This window comes from Neodiprion fabricii, chromosome 1 (genome assembly GCF_021155785.1).
Source record: "Neodiprion fabricii isolate iyNeoFabr1 chromosome 1, iyNeoFabr1.1, whole genome shotgun sequence".
NCBI classification, from domain to species: Eukaryota; Metazoa; Arthropoda; class Insecta; order Hymenoptera; family Diprionidae; genus Neodiprion; species Neodiprion fabricii.
The window spans coordinates 27,805,729-27,820,236 of record NC_060239.1 but is presented as its reverse complement, the minus strand read 5'-3'; the positions used below and the strand labels follow the sequence as shown (position 1 = coordinate 27,820,236).

The window sequence follows — 14,508 nt, the reverse complement described above, 5'->3', positions numbered from 1 at the left end:
GTCCGCCGAGGCCTGGATCTTCGACATTTGCATAGCAAGGCCCCCTCGAATGAAAACCGCTCTAATCTGTTTTGATTTATAAAATAAGAGGAGAAGTGGAGAGGTTACGAACCGGGTCGCCTTCTCCCTCGCACCCTCTTTCCTCTCTCTCTCTCTCCCTCCGCCTCTGCAGGCCGTTATTAAGCGCAAGGCCGCGATACTTGGCGGGCTCAAAGGTTCGCTTTAATCACTGCGTTCTCACGACTCCCGTCCCCGTCTCCCTCCGACAGGAACCAGGAACCGGGAACCGGGAACCACACCGGGGACTTTAATTAATGTATTCCACTTCTGAGAGGCGAGCGGCGAGCACGTCGAATGATTCAGAAAACGCGCCGTGATTTTCCCCGATTTTCATCCCTTGGCAATATGCTCCAACCACAGGGATTTTCTTACTCGCCGATATAGTAGTTTCCACCGTATCGCAAGATCCGCGGTTTTTAACACACATCGTAAATTCGCCCCCTCGCTGCTGGTGCGTGAGGCTATATGTATAAATTGGCATCCGACATTAATCCCTTCTTTCGACAGGCCGGAAGCTGATAATTCGTCGACCGGTCGAAAAATGAAAGGAGAAGAAAGAAGATGAAAAAGAAGAGAAAAAACAACGACATTTGAAAGAAAATGGCGAATCCGAAGCGGAATGTAAGCTCCTGCGGCGGGTATTCTCTCCCCTTAGAGAAGCTTGCGCAAGCTTCCGAAAAAATCCGAGCAACACAAAGCGACGGATGACCGCGGGGCGGAGGAAAATGGCGTCGGATTCGCCAGTGGAAATAAATACCTCGGATCGGGAGAATAAATTCCATCGGGGCAAGAATAATCAGCTTCAGGACCAATGAAAAGTCGATCATCGCCAACCGCGTTTGAACGCAGGGTGCGGTATAATATATAATACAGCGAAGCGGCGAAAACCTCTGCGTACAGTGAAAGAGTGAGAGAGGGAGAGAGAGAGAGAGAGAGAGAGAACTCGGTATACGTGTAATAGAGCGGCGCGGCGGACGAGGTACGAACGGAACGTATTTTCCAGCACGGAATATCCGTTTTAGCAATGAGCTTATTTTAAGTCGGCCATTCCGGGCCGGCATGCCCGCGGCTCCACCTTGCATGCAACTTATAGGCCGGTAATTAATCATTTAGGGAGTAGCCGGCGGGACGAAAGGGGGTACAGGAAGGAAACGTGAAATGGCCAGCTAGCCGAGACCAAGATTGCCGCCCCCGCCGCCCGTTTACGTGAATTCTCTCCTTATCGCGATCCACCCCTTCGATATAATGGTCACTGTGACGGCTACAGTCTTCCGACACGCGACGCCGCCGAACTCCTACGCGGACACGAAGAGCCGGGGAACCGGGAACCGGGAATCGGGAATCGGGTGAACCTCCGCGGCTACTAACGAGCCCCGACGCATTCGCTTCTCCGGAGGACGCGTCGAGGGATGTAACGTCGTCGTGGCAGCTCGGACTCCGGGCAGCGCCATAGAGGACACACAATTAGCGCCGGGAAACGCGGGGGCGGGCATGTAAGCGTCAGGAGGTGCTAACAAGTGTTCGCCTCGCTCTGGACCGGCCTCGGCGACCCTCCAGACTCCCGGCTCGAGTGCCGTCCCTTGGGCCGCCATTACTGATACCGACGACCTTCGACCCTGCACCTTGACACCCCCTACCAGCTTGCGTCGACACTGATTCTCCTCCGATGGCGCGCCCCGCGGCAAGGAGACGATCCTCGCCGAGGGATGTTGCCACATTTTTTCGCTCGGAGGCCAAAACCCAGGGGAATTGGCCGTGTAACATGCAGGGTGAATTTCGCATTCGGACGAATCCTACAGATTTTATCGGTTCTAGGTATACAAATTTTTTTTAGCGGAAACCTAACAAAATTTAAGAAAAAAAGTTTTAGATACTTGGAGAATTTTACAAAAATTTTCATGCGCGAAATCTCTGCACTCCTGTCGGAGAGGATCGATTTTCACTCCGAAAGAGTGACGTTTCACTCGACGGAATTGAGAGCTGTGTACATATGTGTCACAGAGTATATAAATACGAAATCGTTTATTAGTATGGTATAATTATTACTGCAGAGGACTTTGTCAGCCCAGATGCATACCCTTCACGTTCAACGACAACATCGACAGATGTAACAAGGTCCGTGACGTACGTACGAATTTCTAATCTAAATTTTCGAGCCCACCGTACACCATTTTCATCTCGATTTTGAGCTCCGCTGTTCTCACGCAGCTGAGCGAATCATGATCAGTGAAAAAACAAACCGACCCAGCCGTTTGTTTTTGCTGGCGTAAAATTTGTACACGCTCAACGGTACGGCAGTAACCTTCCGTGACGGCGTATAATTCAATTACACAGAAGTTGTGCACTTGGCAAGGTTCAACCCGACGCCTCCGCACCCTTCGCGGCGAACACCGAGTCGCGATTGTCGGAATAATGCGACACCCATTGTGACTCGCGCACGGTTCTTATCACTCTTTTTCTCTTACTTCTTTAATTATTGGAGCCCTAAGGAGACACGTCAGTGAAACACCGAACTTTCTTTATTGACATCAAGTTTAAACCATCGATCAGACTTCATAAAACAATCAGGGAGTCTGCTTAAATTGATCGTATTCGGTAAGTTCTCATGCAGGTGATTGATTCAGCTGTAATATATCGTCAAAACATGGTGTTCTCCAAAATGCTCTTGCACAGGCTTTCTCGCAATCAGAAAAATTAGTGTCAAATTGGGCCACTTGTCTGCAGAGAAAAAGGGTGTAATAAAAAAGAAATTTCATGCATAATAAACTGTCAAAATTTAATGACAAAATTATTTCTGAGATTGCATTCGCGTAAATGTTCAAACATTTTTCAACTGAAAATTTATGTTTATGGATACACTATCTGCTGTAAATAACTCAGTTAATTTGATAATTATATAGTCGCGAAGAGATACATACCTACAGTACAGCTGTGAAATGATTCCAAAATTTTATGTAGGAAAAAAAATGCGCGATACAAGAAGCTTATTGAAGAACACCAATTTCTACGAGAGCTTGATGAATACGATAAATAAAAACGGACAGAAATTTAAGTACTCGTTTCACGAGACGTTATATTGATTATCGAGTTTTACAAACGTGAATCTCTTCAATCGCTTCACTTAACAGCATAATCCAAAAAACCTAATTGTGCCACCTCGCAGAGTCGGTACGGCATCGAAGCGTTGGATAAAACTAGACGCGATACCGGTTTTCCAACTTTCCCGAGTAAGGATACCTACTAATTGCGCAACAGATGCTCCAGGGTGTAACCTGCAGTCGAGCTCCGGTCGACGCGCCGATCATCGGAAGCTCGTGAAAATCCCTCAGACACACGAGCTTTGCTCGAGAACGAGGCGTGGCGACGTAAAAAGGGGGCTGTTGTCTCGTAACTCGGTTAACACAAGGAGTTTGCGGTGGTCGGACAGTGATTCACGTCTGCGGCAGATTCCGCTCTCCTTCTCGCAGTTTGTCGCAATGATTGATGGGCGAGAGGGAATCGGCGCCCGGGGCATGACGGGAAAACGGGGCCGCGCCCAACGGCCCGTGGAGCTTTCCTGGGCAAAGTTGCAGCTCCGACGGGGGCACCAAAGGTAGCTACGAAACGGCGGGGTTCATGACGCGTGACGTTCGTCCTCCGACCAACCACCTAACCACTCGTCCGTGCCTCGCTAAACACCGCAGCACGCGATGCCCGCCATTCACTGTCTGCGACTGCAGGGGCCTCTCCCTATTTTAATAAGAATTTATTGTCGCGCTAATTTGGCCTGCCTCGACGCCGGGCGTCGCGCTGTTGGTCGCGCTTTCCACCCTGCACACTCTGTCTTTTCTCCCTCTCGCCGAGGTCCAGTTAAATGATGAATGTCACCGCACGTGATAAAAACGGTGAAAATTTTTCGCACAGAATTGCTGACGGCTCATGGGCGTTTTTAATGGATGCTCGAACATATCTCGACAGCTTTTTCAAGTATTCCATCGTTTTTATCTCCAACGATTCGAAACGATATACGATCAAAAGTTTCACTGTAATTTCCAGGGATTCCAAAAATGACTGTATCGTTGTAGTATTTGTTTGTTTTTTTTTCGCAAAATCGTAGAATATGCTGGTTATGAAGTTGGAACTTTGATTTCGGGGCCGATGGAATGTGAGTGTCAAACAACAACACAAAATTCAGAATTTAATTACAAAATTCTAGGTCTCACTTTGTGAATGTTTCTAAATAACTTTGGGAGAGCAATCGCATGAAACTCGAACAAGTTTACTATTCTCAGTAATGGTCCTGACTCTGTTTTATATCGACGGTAGGCTGTTTCACAGTGGAGTCTGCAAATAGCGACACAGAGATCCAGGACAGTCAATTCCAGACATCGCAAAAAAGGACATCGCTCGGAGACACCTCACTCAACGAGCGTCGCTATTAGCGGGACTGATTTGTTGCTCTTGCCTCGAAAGGAAGATACCGAGATAGCGAGAGTAGAGTTACACAAGAAAGGCTGTCTCGAATGCTTAAAATTGTAGGTACAGCGATTGAGGACTGATTGTTTTTCGTTCCGTTCAGTAAAAAATTTGCCCAGAACTAAATCATACACTAAATCATTGACAAACCAAACAGCGAAAGTTAAATTGAGTCAGAAACATAGTGACGTGTATATTATACGAGGAAATGGAGAAAGTAGTCGGAGAATAACTGTGTCGTGGTTATATATTATTATATACTTGCAAAATATTGCAAATTTCAAACTTACCAGGCAGATCTGAAGCCCGTTAAGAGTATCGAGACGAATGACGATCGGTAGAGGTTGCACGGAGGCTGCAGGGCGGATAGCGAAGGCTGGCCCAGTCCATAAATCTGAAGGAGATTGAATAACAGGTTGAATCGTAATAAATCAGGAATTGAGGCTAGCGAATTAGGAAATTGCCTACTTAAAAACCGCACCAGAGTTAATCCCGTTCGAGTCAGGCACGCGGGACTAAGACAGAAGGAAGGAAAATAAAATAGCTGAAACCTGGAGGGGGGAATAAAATCAACGTAACTCAATCGTAGTTGTCTTCCGAGATCAGCCTTTTACCTTTCTTTCTTTATTTCTTTTTCCCTTCTCTTCTGATACTCTGATTAATGTCCCCCCCTCACCCTTGGTATCTACAGTTCGTTCATGCCAACTTCTAATTGTCCTAAATGCCAATAAATAAGTAAAGAAACAGGACGAGTCACGAGACTTACGGCTTATTTATGCGAAATTGAATTCACCCAACTCTTCGGCGGAGGATCAATGCGCATGTTAATATATATGTATTGCGGTGAAAATCGATTTGAGTATTAGACGGATGCTCAATCCATTATAAGAGCCCGATTAGCGTTTTCCCCTACGTGCTTCATTCGGCCTTGACTACGCGAGATTCCAGAGAAACAGGATGTAACGAACCGACTCCAAAAAGCAGGGAAACTTGAAGAGATTTATTCATTAGAAACAATACGTAATGTGAAAGATTGGCGTTCAGATTTTTTGAAATTAATTTCAATTCGTTGAGAAACAAAGGAAAGCTGTATGAAAATGAGCAACTTCATTTTCTTAAGGTGAAATTTGATTGATATGATCTCAATCGTTGAGGTCTTCTATCCTACACGAATACAGACGAATTAGGGTCAATGAAATGTCAAAATACCTACCAATGTGCAAGCCACGATGAAATTGGAACTTTTTTATAAGCGAGCTTCTAGGTCTCTCCTTGCGCAGGATAAGCAACGTTTGGCATTATAATAATGACAAATGTATAGATCTGTACTGATATAATTCTGATCAAACGCTTCGACGTTCAGAAATGTTCGCGACGGTATATAACGTATAGTAAGGAAAAAATACAGCAACCAATAAATGTCAGTCCATGGATCGTGCCGCTATTCTTTTCCTGTTTACTTTATTACACTTTCGTGTTTTCGGGTCCCAGCGAGGAATCAGAAGCGCGTATAATAAATATATATATATATATATATATATGTATATGTATATATTTCGTGTCCTTCAGATCGGCGATACATCCGAATACAACAATCTACATTGAGTGAAAGCGGGATTAGCAACGACGTATCCCCGATTCTCCGTAAGGGGAACATTAAAAAATTTGCCACGCACTCTGATCTGGAAAAACGGCGCCTCGACAGGTGTAACAATGCAATTATTCAATTATCTCAGGCTCATTACGGCACCGCTGAAGACAGAGGCACGCAACCGAGGTCCTAACGAGTTGCAATTACGGCGGGACAGAAACGCGGCAAATTTTCGTAACAATTGTAACGCGTGCTGCGGCTTCTCATGCGTAATTTGCAAACCCGCAAGTGTTTGTCTGCAAAGATAAGAATTGCAAAACTTGTCTTTCTCTGCCTTTTTTTTCTCCCCCTACGTACGTAATCCACGCCTCGCGGTTTCTTAATCTCGCAAAATTCTTTACTCAAACCTAATCGACCCGACCCTAAGCCTTTGGTTATACAGCAGCCAGTTTTCGGGGAATTTACGGCCAGCATAAATTGATTAACAATCGTGGGCCCAGACTACTGATAACCGCGTAATCAATGACCCGTGATGTTCGCGGCTGGGGTCAGATCCGGTCGAATTAGGCCGATATAAGCACGACGCGAGTTACCTTCGAGCTCGTAATTGTTGGGGAAACGATCGCCGTCGTCATCAATTACCTCGACAATAGATTATAAATAAACAGACGCGGTACGAATCACGGATAGATCTGTAGATCATCCGCGACGCGCGACGTCCGGCGGAGGCTCGATTGGCTTCCACGATTGCGGAATCGGCGCTCTATGACGTAATGAACGAGTACGCGAGGCAGGCACGATTTCGGTCGGGATGTGCGTAGGTGGGCAGCAACTCTACCGTACGTGGAATACAGCAGCCTGGTGAACCGAGAGGCGAATCATCGACCAGCCAGACGTTCCGCATCCTCGCATTAATCAACGGTAATTAATCATTAAATCCAATGCTAATCACGTTTCCAAACCGTGCTGGTCGCAGTATCGTTAAATATACACCTACGCCAAATATCCGTATTATTTGAATCAGTGAAAAACCCGATCAATCGGCAAAAATCATCTTCGTGAAAAATCGTAAGGATCGTAAAGTGAGAGAAAATGAATTCTATTTATCGGAACAAAAACTCGTACAAAATGTCAATTTTCTACACGATTTTTAAACACGCTTTCATCACCTAACGCTGCTAGACTAATTTTATCCAGTTTTACGCGATGCAGGGTATCTTGAAAATCAGTTGCTCGAAATTCACCACATCGATATATTAGCAGCATTACGGATAACAATAACAAGATTCGTCGAGTTATTCGTTGCTGTACATCTATCAAAATTGGATTATCGTACTCGGTGAAATTGAATTAATCTCGTATTTACAGTTGCATTTAAGAAGAATACTTCCAAGTCTACTAACTCAAGCGTACACTGATTACTATTGTCAGGAAGAAATGATTTAAATTCGATTTATTTCATTTTTGATTCATCGCTCGTTTTATGACCGACAGCAATTGAAGATTTGGATTCTATTCGTAATGTATCGAAACTCTGAGTGTACGACAATCGTTGGAAAATCTGGATGAACGAGAATTTCAAACAAATTTTAAACAATGTTTCAGATAATTTTGCAACTGCGTATCGATGTAACATAACAGCGTGATCAGTACCATTTCCACTACCTTGTGCCTCACGATTTTAAAAATATCAAAGTCTTGAAAATCAATCGCTTCATCCGCAGTACTTGAACCTCAAGGAATCGACATGTCGCAACAAATCCATGAATATGGATTATGTATATATCCACCAGCTACGGATGAATATCATAAAAATGAATAAAACGAAAGAATAAGAAACAAACCAAGAAAGCCGACTTTTTCAAATCTCATTCGAAACATCCATATAAGCTCCCAGACCTTAATTGGGTGAAGAATGCAATCCTTAAAATTAGGATCCTTTTAGAAGCCTGTTCCCGTCATTTCCGGGTTTCCATCGCGCGCGTAAGAATAAAGAGCCAATTCATCGGCATTGGGTACTTTAAACCGCCCACCTGACTGCAGTCGAACCATAAAACCAATCATAATTCAATAATAGCCCTCCTAAGCAGGACCCTTTGCGGCTAATAAGCTTTATAAGCTTTATAAGCTTTATACGACGCCTAACCACGTCGACAAGAGACCAGACACGGCCCGGTGAATTCCCCGACTCATGGCGTGTGCGCTTCGCGAGGGCGATGGAAGCCCTTAATTAAGCACCTGTCGCACGTTCCACCTTCTCAAACGCTCTCTCACCCTACTACTACGCCCTTTACGCCAGAACTTGTTTCTCGATCCGCGTCAAATGACCCAATCAAGACCTCAGTTTCCGGAATCCATTGGAACTGAGATCACGACGAAGACATTAGACATTCGCATATACATAGTAACCTCGGATCAGCGAGTATCAGTGATTGAGGACCGTCAAGTTTGCGGGATACTTAATCAAAGCAAAATCATGACTGTAACATACGACAATGAAAATTCTGACTCATTCCTCGGATCCGTCACTGCGTGCAGGCGAACTTCGCTGTGGTATGGTGAAATTAATTTTCGAGTTAACCATACTTAAAATGTTCATGTGTCAGATTATATAGTGTTTTGAAAGAATTCGACGTGTAATTTGTTACATGATTCATTTTGTAAATTCGATCAAATACATAAGAAATCACAAAATAAATTACGAAAGCACGGATCATCGGGTATACTGGATCAAAAATCATATCATCAACTATAACGTAAACTATATGAATTTTGATCTGGCGTATTTGATGATTCGGGCTTTCGTAATTTATTATGTGATTTATTATATATTTTATCGAATGTACGAGATAAATCATGTGATAAATTACATGCTCAACTCTTTCAAAACATTTTATGATTTGACGCATCAACATTTGCAGTAGGGAATGCCGCGAGAATTCTTGAATAGAAACGATTCCGCGAACGTTTATAGTCAAACGAAAAGCCTTGCTCGTTCTGACTGAAAGGACATCAGATCGAGACACCTCCCCTACACCTCACGTTGACTCGAGATTCTGTACCACACGATCAGGTTTAGGCCCGGCGAGTGCGTAAATGCAAGAAGTATCTTGGGACTATTGTTGTACGCGTCACGCATTTACACGATCACGCTGCCGCCTGCACCCTAAATTGCTACGAAAAATGATCTTATCAGGGGCTTTTATCTCGTCAACTAGCGGCTGCTGGCTCCATAGCGGGATGCAATTACCGATGGCCGATTCAATGCGACTACCGCGCGATAGTGGAAAAATTGTTAGGTAATTTGTTTTATCGTTTGCGTAGTAGAATTATTATAGTCTCTTTGGCGTTTATTTAATTCGCAGAGCTTCGCGTCGCGTCAAAGTGTCGTACGTGAAGTAATGAAACTACATAAAGACCCAACGACCAGACTGCATCTCGGCTGCTTTACGACTACATTATAAACGACGAAGGTATCTCCTCATTTTTTCTTGTGCTCTTCTTCTTCTCCTTTCTCGGTAATGTTATCGTACGGAGAACTCGTTTGAATTAGACTTTGAAATCAAGCTAGCAAAAACTCGAAGAAATTCCGAGCTCAGGTGTGTGTCCCTGTAGGCGCATTGCAGAGTGAGTTCGAGTGGGTGCTGCAGGTACTTTCTTCGATTACACCCGGCAAAAAGAGACATTTACATTTCCTTGCCTCGCAGAAGATTAAAGCCCTCCGTTCGTAGCCCGTTCTATAATATAGTTATATATATATGCATACACCGTATACACACATACCGTCTTTTTACGTTTTTTCGAAAGCCACGTGTGCATGTCGGTGCTCAACCTCGATAGCGAAATTCTCAGGAAAAAAAAAATCATTCATCACCGATTCTATTCCATTCCTGCATCTTCCTCCCCTGGACCAATGGCGATTAAACAGCCGAATTATCGGCCCTCCGAAATTCCCTCGCGGACACGGCAGAGGCACCGGAACGACGCCGAGCGTCTGTCGAGGGGTAGCATCTTGCGGGGGCGGTCCCTCGGCGTCGTTATCAGGGACGCCTGGGGTTGGCCAAGCTCCGAGGTTCTCCCGACCAATGGCGTTCCGGTGTTCGCTTTTCTCTCGGAAATCGAGCCGACGGGACACTGTGTTACATATATCACTGCCGGACGCTGCCCACAGACCAGCTACCCGAGGCCAGACCAACCCCCGGGACGTCCTCCCTCGGTCGAGGGATACGCGGCGCAGAAAAGGCGACGGAAAGAGAAAAAGGGATCAGCGGATAAAAAGAAACGCCGCTGCCGATTCATCCTGTGGAATTGGGCCGGCATTCATTATTTTCTTATATGCGCGATAATAATCCGCAGCAAAGAGACAGGTTTGCCGATTCGGCAATGTTACTAGAAAAAATTTCTCTGAACTTCAATTGCATACCGATAATGAAAATTCATGAATTTTCCTAATTATGAATTATAAAATCATTATTTTCATCTGTCTAAAGGGCACAGGTCAGTGGCCCACTTTTCGATAGAAAAATAAATCCCCCCTGCTGCTCGCCATGTTAAATTGTGAACTTGGCAATTACGAGTTTTCATAATATTTGACAATTACTACCAATTTTTATTGCTCCGTTTGAGATTAACATGTTGTTGATTCCATGAAACAAGAAAATAAAAAAGTGCCTTTATTTGATAACAATGCCGTAAATGGTTTCTGAAATGCAGGAATTCATTTTCCCAAGTTTGCGACACGGTTCCATTGTTCTGAGCGTACGCATTTTCTGAGTATTTTATTCAAAAATGCATTTCAATAAGGACAATTTAATTTTTCAACTTTGATAATCGAATCTAATGTTTATAAAATATAATCAGATGAAAATATTCTACAGCAAAACGCCATGAAATTTAAAAAAATGTTCTCCCAGTAATCGTGTGAGATAACAAGAACTGAAGAATTATATCTAGTATTTATTTTGTCTCATGTATCAACAAATTAGCAGAAAAGTGGAAGCGGGAGCTGGGTTTGACGTTGGTCAAGTCGGATATGAATTTCCCCGTATGTGATATATCATATAAGTATGCGTACAGAGTGTACGGAACTTTATTTTTGAATATTCCGTGACGAGCTCAATCCTGTTTCGGAGAATTATTAATTTAGCTGTACTGTGTATATACATACCCATCCCGAAGATATATATTCTTCGTTAATTTTTTACATCTGACCGATTTGATCATGAATCGAGACTAAATCGTCACCTATGAAACGAAGACTAATAGAAAAAGAAGAGATTTGTACTGGAAGAGAACACTTAGCATTTCTTAATGCACACGAGGGAACGAAAATTAGAAAAAAGTACTACGGGGAACAGTTTTACAAGCCGTGAGACAAACTATGAGGTAAGTAAAAAGAAAAAGAGAGAGAGAGCAAACCGAGGACAAGAATTGCAATAATCAATAAATTTTTCGCAAGTTATTGCAACGCGAAGAAAAGTAAAAGTTGAAGTGAGAAACAAGTGTAAAATCAATCATAAACACTCGATTAACTTGTAAAAAAAGTGAAACTGAAAATGCGTGCATGATAATCTGCAGTTCGCTATAACGATCATTCAAAAACAGGCTGACAAATTTTTTAAACCAATCAATAAGAAACTCACAGACTAATGTAAACCATATTGACTAGAGTTTCGATTCAGCACCAAATTATATGCGACTGCAACAATTCGAACGAGCGGGGAACATGCAAAATATCATATCCATGCAAAAAAGATAAAGCAAACAATACCGATCGCGTTGAAATCGTCGCATCGCAGCTTTGTATCCAGAGTGTCGATTCTGCGACGTGAAAAAGCTCCGAATCACGAGGCTGACGTCACCAATCTTCTTTCTCAAATAGGCGACACTTCAGATGCGTCTATTCCTTCCTCTGAAAAACAGAGAAATCGATCAAACATTGTGGGTTAATTCACAGAGCATCTTTTTACTCACTGTTGTAATAACGCAGATTCTATCAGATCGAGTACAATAATAATTCTAAACAAGATCTGTTGGTCAGTCTTCTTCCGTAATGGCGGACGGCAGTGAAGAGCATTCTCCAAATTTTTGCACATTGTGATTGGCGTTTGTCACGTGTCAAGCAAGAATATCGCCGACGATGTCGACGTTTCACAGATTATGAGCAAATCGTCATTCTAGTCTTACATAACACGGTAATACGTAGTAGGTACTGAAATCCAGCGAAAAGAGGCTCACTCACACGTCTGTGTCGCAATGTCGTTCTCGAATGGCACACGAAAACAACAATCTGAAGATCGGCCGGCCGCTCGTGACTATTTTCACGTTGTTGTCATTCGGTTCTGGCTTCAAGTAACACGCATGCACGGATGAAAGTTGGGTTGCGTACTGTCAGGCGCACTCGAGTTTAAACCGTATCGGTTGATCTATTAGTTTGAAACAAGACACGCCGTATTTTGCATATTCACTCAAATCACATTTCGAATAACGCTGGTTCATTTTGTTTTTTCAAAACAATTTCATCCTTTCATTCGGATTTTTAATAATGTTTAAAAGCAGTTTCCATCGCCTTGAAAGTTGCCGCAAGTGGATATCCGGCACCGGAGCATCGGGGAAAAAAATAACAAGTGTATAGAGATTGTAACATCGATTCGTATGTGAGAAATTGGATGACTCGGAACAGAATAACACGGATCTTTGAATCTGTTAAATATAAATCGAATATTAGGCAAGTCTTGAGTGCAAGTTCTAAAGGTTTGGAAGATCAAACGTAGCTCGTTTTAAACAGACTCAGGAGAGCGTAAGCGCCTTCTCAAACCTGCGGAAGCTCCTATCTAATCGCAAAACTGTACTCGTGTACTTAACACTGACGCTTTTGAATTTGGTTTCAAAGCACACGAAGCACACTAGAGTCAATACCCATGTGTACATTTAGTCTTTGTTTCATTACACTATATCTCGGGAGATAAACTCTGACCTGCAGCTTCTCGACGTTTTCATGTCCGCATGTGGCTTCACACCACAGTGCCAAGTCATAAGTTTTTGCCACGCGAGCGGAAAATATGAGAACTGAATGTGACGCTGGACGAACTCTGTATGGCTCAACAAGGTTTGCTGCAAGCTCTTGTGTCTGAACGTGAGGTCGCAATATCTAGATGCCATGACTTATCGCCTGTAACGGATGATTGTCTGTTACAAAGCCTGAAATTTCATTCGGTATCGCCTATTTCTATCACTAGTCGAGAAGGCAGATGCTTTTTTTTCAAAACACATTAATACTTATCCTGAAGCTCGAATACGGTATGGTTTGTTCGTTTCTAACTGTGTCGTTAGCATTTCTGCCTCGTTAGCAAAAGGCGGCAGTAATTATAGTGCCGTTGTTCGACAAACTACAATAACCGCGGAAGCCGCGAGTCTGAAGATGAGAAAAAATATCGCGCGTCACGTAAAGTCGAGGAACCATGAGCAGGCCGTAGGTTAGAGAGGTCACGCGTGTCCAGGCGAGTAGAATATGGCGTTAATTTGCATGCTGCAAACATTCGAGACGCCGCGGTATGACGCTGGCTCATTACGTGCGTAAATAACGGGCATTTCAGCCGCGCATACATCAAGTGCCCATCGCGTCACTTAATATCCGCACGGCAGGCAAATTATGTCTGTCGCGTATTATCCGGTCTTCTCTTACGTCCATCCGTCAAGTGTCTCCACGACGCGCGTCTTGAGAAGATAAAATGAAAGACGAAACATGAAAAAGATTGAAATGCCAAATGTAAAATGATTTCATTTTGTGATTGATTTTAGGGCATTAACGTCAACCCTGGAAAGCACGGATCGTAACTGTACGATAATAATCATATCCGGAGACGTGCATTATGCGGTGAATACATGGCAAATAAACAGCGAAGCTGTGCTTACGTCAGTGAAGAGGAAAACCATCTCGGTGCTTTTGCCGAGTAGGTGCATTCTGCAGTCTGTATCGCGTTACGTACGTACATACTCACCATTTCGTGGAATATTCCTTGCTCCGACGCTTTGCGCTTTTAAAAGCTTACTAATTCCCCGGATGGAGGTTCTGCAGGCAAGCAGGAGCTGGTACCGTTTCGTCGGTTTCCATCGTCCGTCCGCAGGAGGCAATATATCGATGTTTAGCAACCAATAAACGGATTCCTCAAAGAGGGCTTTTACCGTAAAGCGCTACCACCGCACTCCTCTTACGGCACTCTGGCGCTTTCAGTGCTTTGCCGGCAGTCGAAGCGTACTTTACACACCTACCGCAACGTTACACTCACGTAATACATCGGTACGATGTACTTACTCGCATTCAACCGTACGCTTATACCGCATATCCTTCCCGAGATCCCGTGCGATGATGCTAAAACGGCAAGAATCCTTTACGACACAAA

General features: G+C 43.8%; 1 protein-coding gene and 1 long non-coding RNA gene across 6 annotated transcripts in view; one reads left to right on the top strand and one right to left on the bottom strand.

The window, feature by feature from the left end:
- The window catches only part of LOC124187960, a 140,828-nt gene extending 128,471 nt beyond the window's left edge, over positions 1-12,357 (bottom strand). Inside the window, exons 1-3 of the long non-coding RNA XR_006872205.1 lie at positions 12,080-12,357; positions 11,877-12,015; positions 4,806-4,909 (exon numbers count right to left, since the gene is read on the bottom strand). This is a non-coding gene — a long non-coding RNA (uncharacterized LOC124187960). The remainder of the gene's footprint in view (positions 1-4,805; positions 4,910-11,876; positions 12,016-12,079) is intronic.
- The window catches only part of LOC124187937 (protein downstream neighbor of son homolog), a 97,086-nt gene that overhangs the window by 69,185 nt on the left and 13,393 nt on the right, over positions 1-14,508 (top strand). The gene's annotated exons all lie outside the window — the stretch shown is intronic.